This window comes from Typopeltis vanoorti, chromosome 24 (genome assembly GCF_054136105.1).
Source record: "Typopeltis vanoorti isolate ZY-2024b chromosome 24, IOZ_Tvanoo_1.0, whole genome shotgun sequence".
Classification (NCBI taxonomy): Eukaryota; Metazoa; Arthropoda; class Arachnida; order Uropygi; family Thelyphonidae; genus Typopeltis; species Typopeltis vanoorti.
Window position 1 is genome coordinate 32,843,420 of NC_143572.1, and position 6,205 is coordinate 32,849,624.

Below are 6,205 nucleotides of genomic sequence, written 5' to 3' on the forward strand. Positions count from 1 at the left end.
AACAAAAATTAAAAATGATTAAAATAAAATGAAAAATAGTAAAGTTTTTATTTGGAAACATTGCATTTAAACCATGTAGTTTGCACTGATTTTTTCCCTCATTTTGCTGCATGCATATCTTTGTAACATTGAATAGCATATTGCAATATGCTTGTTCATCTTTAATGCTTTGTTCAATGTTAGAATCAGTTTCCATTAGAAAATAAGAGGCATCATCTGTTTTTCCAATAATAGTCAAAAGCTCATTTAATAAGAATTCTTTTTTAGGTAATTCAGTGGCAGTTCATCTAATTTCTTTCTTTTCTTCATATAAATGTTGATCCATCTCCACCAGAGTTCATCACCTTGGTCATTTGAATGTGATTTAATGCCATGGACATTGTCAGAACCCAAAGTTTCAAATCTAAGCTCTTTCTCAATTGGCACAGTGTCTTCAGAAAGAATTGTAAGGTGCAATTCAAAACTAGTGAAATCATTCCCACAGCGCAGTAATATTACCACATAACTTATGTATCGCCAGTAGTTACTTTGAGCCATGATTCCCCAATGTTTTCAGCAGCAGTTCTGATGTCAAAACATTTCCTAAAATCTATCTAAATTATGATCTTATCTCCCATTGTTGCTTTTTATGGCTTGAGCAAAAGTTCATCTCAAATAATATGCCTTAAACATAGTACTATGAACCTTGATCCATTAAATGCAGTAATGTCATGTTGGGTGGCAGAAAAAGGATTTTATCATTTGTATGCAACTCAGAAATAGCAGTAAGATAACGTGGTGCATTGTTTATTAACAAATTTTTTTAAATCTGTCATCTTTGCAGCAATGCTAGGCTGAGAGAACAAAAATAAGTTTTATACCATTCTTCAGACATTTGTTATATCACCCATGCTTTTTCATTTGATTGCCATATTACAGGAAAAACACTTTTAACATGAGCCTGTGGAATTACAGCTCGGTAAACAAGCAAAGCCTTTAATTTAAAGTCACCAGATGCATTTCCATCAAATAAGTGTCAAGGGGTCTTTTGAAATTTTATATCCTGGTTGCATCTTTTCCTTTAATAAATAATTGTGCAAAGGCATCTTCTTTCCAAACAAACCTGTTTCATCCACATTAAAAATTTGTTCATTCTTGTAAGTCTCCTTTTTTCAATCACTTTTTAACTTACTGAAAGTTTTTGCAGCAGCAGTATCATCATTATTAGTACTAGCACTTTTACCTACACTTCACTGTTATGGAGCTCCATAGGCTTGGCCTGCTGAAAAAGTTTCTTCTGCATCTCCTTCTTTTACTGCCTTATAGAGACTTGTTGCTTTAGCTTGAATTATATCTGACTTAATGGAATTTTTTCCTGATTGTAGTCTTCATATCATTAAAAGAATCCATATTAACTGTTGCAGAACTATGTTTAGCCATCACTTTTGTCATATAAGATGCTGTGGCTATTCCATGTTATTTTTTATTTTATTTTTTTATTTGATCTGTCTTCTTAATGAGCATTTGTACTGTACTGGTCATCTTTCATTCCTTTGTCATGTGCTATTTTAGGCATATTAGTGCCCCTTCTTCATGATGCTTTATAATTTCAAGCTTTTGTTCTATTGTTAACCATTTATGTTTGTTAGGTTCTCAAACTTCATTGTATTTCTGCTTCCCACTCATAATTCCATATAAATGATTACTCATTTATAATTAAAAAAAAAAAAAAATGTGTAGTGTGGATTTTGCTGCATACCAAAGATGAAATAATAAAGCATGCATAGATACATCTGTTGCTGCGGTGTGCTAAATCACTCCGATGCTGTTTTAGTAATAGGAATGTTGGTAATGCAATACTGTACCATGTTAACTGTTTAAAAAACATTTTGACTGTTTATTTTATTTATTTAGAGTATGGAGAAAAATACAAAAAATTAATAAGCAAAACTATATATAGACTGCAAGTTCAGTTAACCAATCAGCGGCACTATCTGGGAGTAAATGCAAGTTCCTTAGGCCTCCAGGAAAGGAGAGTGTGGGATAGTCATCAGTGATATGATGCATAGTCTGCTGACACACACAAAAGAGGTGACTGAAATTCTCGACAGATGTAATAAGTGGGCACAGCAGCCTTGTCCAGTCCTAAATCTGTTTAGCTGGCTCCAGAGGCATCAAGGTAGATTGAATCCTGGAGGTTTGATAGTTGGATCTGTAATCAGGTATTTGTTTCTAGGTTGAAGGTTGTAGTTCATTCCAGAATCTTCTCCACCAGTCATCATGTTGTACTTCCACTAGCCATATGTGAGATCTGGAGGTGGAGAAATAACTTGATGTATAGTCCCAAGACTGGTGGAAAAGACTCTGAAGGAGGAGTGATGTGGGAAAGAACAGGTAACCATGGGAGAGGAATAGATCTAAGTTACCAAAGATGGTTTTCATTGTTATGTTGAGCTGTGTGTGTGTGTGTGTGTGTGTGTGTGTGTGTGTGTGTGTGTGTGTGTGTGTGTGTGTGTGTGTGTGTGTGTGTGTGTCCGTCCATGTGAATTGTGCAATTCACATGGACACACACACACACACACACAGTTGTGATTTCAGCTCCAAACTGGTGAACAATACTCTGTAACATGGAAAACTAAAGCCAGAGCTGCTGTTCTAAGAGTCAAGGTATTACAATCCCAAGTTGTACCTGTTAGCTTGTTTATGATTCCTGGCAGATATCTTTAACTTAGTTCTTTTCAGATGCTATTGATAAGTTAGACCAGCGGTCGGCAACCTTTTCAGACTCACAGGCCACATTCAACTTTTATTTTTAATAATCTGGCCGCAAGCGTTTATTTAAGCGAAAATAGCAAGCGAAAAAAAATTTGAGATATCAATTTTTATTATATCAGTCTTAAAAAACACAGAAATATTTAAAGTACAAGATATGAAACAAGCATGAAAATGAAACTCAATGAAAAATTATCACCTAAAAACAAAGTAATATAGATTATGCATCACAATATGTGTGTCTCCCTGTTTTTTTGACAAGCATCGATAAAATTTTTGGATATATTTTCTAACGAAAATGCGTTCTTTAATGTGCGCCGAAATCTCGGTTGTCATAGGATGAAGTCGCCTTTGTTATCCCCACTCATGATGATCACAAGGTTAACTCTCACCAAATTGCACGGCTATATCAAGAAGTATAGGTATAAAATTATTTTTAATTTATTATTCATGTTATAAAATGTATTATTTAAATAATTCAACATACGGACCATGTGCCCTGTAAGTATGGTCAAACTTTTATTGGTCGCCGGTTGCCGACCCCTGAGTTAGACTATGGTCAAGTGTGACACCAAGGTAACAAGGGTTGCTTTCATGGATTAGAGTGTTAATAATTAGTGGATTTTTATATAGAGGATATTCATAGATATTATCTTAATATTAATCCTACCATAGCGATGATCTCTGTTTCTAACAGTTATTTTTTTTTTTTTAATTCCGAGTGTACCTATGTTATTATATGCACAAGGGTTCACTCCGATTGGTGCAATGAGCTCTTTTTTACTATTTCTTTCAGAATCCAAATAAATCACTGACTCAAGACCAAAATACAAAATAAATATATTTTATATAACAAACAATATATACACTTCAAACAACTATTGCATAACTAACTACAAATTAATTGGATCCAAGGCCTTTTAAAAATAAACTTACACTTAAGACTAGACCAAACACTTTGTTTGCACAATCACAAAATGTTCATAGCCAGTTTCTTTCTCTGTCAAGGCCCTTTTCAGAAGATATATGACTGTTCTTCATTTTTTACATGATCCTTTCTCATCACTTATGTAGTACACATTAATTCTTCCGAACTTAATTCTGTCTCTTTTCTTCAGTAGAAATAATAATCAGATCCGGCGTCCTTAATACAGATGAAACTTCCTAATCAGTTTTCTCGAACATTCCTTTAGAACGTAAATAGCAAATTCTTCTTTTATTCACTAAATGCTTATTGACAGTCTTAACTCTTCCAATTAAAAAACAAAACATACAGTTCTACGATTCCCTTTTTCGGAATCTACTATAAATCTTTCAATTAGTGTTTCCTCCAGTACTCCGTTTAAAACGCTTATAGCAATATTTTCTTTTATTTATCCACATACTTATTCCACATTAAAACTTAATAGTTCCACGATTCCTTTTTCGGAATATACTATTAATTTTCTTCCGACTGTCACATAAAAAAAAACTCAAGTTCCTCCGAACCTAAATATCTGCCGGCCTGTGTTCTAATTTCCTCCCGACCGCTCTCTTGTTTACAGCCGTTACTCAGCTACCGAACGCTTTCTTGTCAGCTGTCAATCACTCATCAAACTTCTCGGCGAGCATGCGCACTCCACGAAGTGGTAAGCAAAAAGTTAGGTATAAATAATGGCTGATACGTTGGCTCCGTTAGCGACAAGAGAATGTCTTCATAAAACACAACCTTTGATCATTTTAAATTACAATAAAATTCTTTTAAGTAATACAAATATCAAATCTGGTAAGTACATCAATTTTTTGACTTCTTTACTTATCACTTTTACAAAACAATTTCCATAACGGGCACATCGCAAGTGCCGACAATGCGTGTTATGAAAACAAAACTAATAAACATTTTAACATAAACAATTCGTAAAAATATTCAGAATTTTAATTATGATTATTTTTACAAGAGGATTTAATTTTTATTATTTTTAAGAGCTTCATGGTTATTTAAGTGTAAAGCAGAAACAATAGTTTTGCTGAGATTAATAGATAGTCCCCAGCTTTCAAAGTAATTTTGTAGAGAGCTCAGTGTTTCCTCAAGGCCCTGAAAGGACTATCTTGAGTGGTGATAGCTATGTCACAGCATAGATAAATTTTCGACTGGTTGGTGTAAGTATGCGGGTTATGTACAGGTTGAATAAAGCTGAGGTAAGGACAGATCCTTGTGGCAATCCTTCCTGCAGAATTAAATATTCTGCAGGAATTTTTATTAAATTTTTAGTAGTTAATTATTTTGGCTGCTCTATACAAAACCCTTTCTTCCATATGGTGTCATAAGCTGATGCAAACATAATGCTCATATTTAAATTGTTAATAAATTATAAAACCATGCTGTAGCAAAAACTGCACTATGCAAGGTATTGCTGTATTACATTACGGAACACATTCCAAAAAAAAACTACAGCCAGAATTTTTCATATCAACCGAAACATAAGTTGCATGACCTATAGCTAATATTAGTGCCATGTGAGGGAAAGAAAAAATCTGTGCATTTTGAACAGCTAAAGGTTATATGAGAGTTTGACGAAGTCGTACCAGCCAGGTGCGAACATAAAGGACGTCAGCGAATCTATTCGAGTGCAAAAACAGCGGGTGAAAGAGATGATAATCGTGGCAGGAACAAATGATTTGAAAGAGGACAAAATGGAAAAGATGGAGGATGTGAGGGAATTACTTGAGGTAGCAAAAGAGAAGAGAGAGATAGGATGGTCAGTATTTTACCGCGGTATGACAGTGAAGTGTTTAGAAGGAGGGCCATAATTGCCAATGACTTTATGCGTGAGTTATGCATGGAGAGTGGTGTGGAATGAGTTCGATGGGAGAAAGAACTTATATAAGATGGATGGGTTACATTTGAATGGAGTTGGTGTACGGATGCTTGAAAAAGTGTTGATGAATGATGTGGAAGTGGATGTACAGACTCACGGAAACTAGATTTATTAAGGGGGGGGGGGGGAGTAGATATGCAGACTTTAGGGAGGCAGTTGAGTGTATGAATGAGTATATTATGCCCGAGCGAGTACGAAGGACAACAAATCAGAATGGGATAGTTAGTATAAGGAATCAAAGTAGGGATGGGACAAATGGGCTTCTGCAATTCACAGGCCACAGGTTGTTGGTATTAGTGAAACATGGCTGACAGAAGATGATTAAGCTAGTGGGATTGAATGCGACGGGTATAGCATGTTCAGGAGTGACAGGGTGAAAAAAAAAGGGGGGGGGAGTGTTATTGATGATAGCTGAAGAGTTGCAGCCAAGGAGTATAGAAATTGAACTGCAGGATAGAGAAAAGAGCACATTTGAGGCTGTTTGGTGTGAGATAGAATCTAGCAGAACAAAATATACAATTTGGTGCTGCTATAGACCAGGTGATGGAATAGATGGTGAGGATAGTATGCATAGGCAAATAGAAGAAATGAGTGGA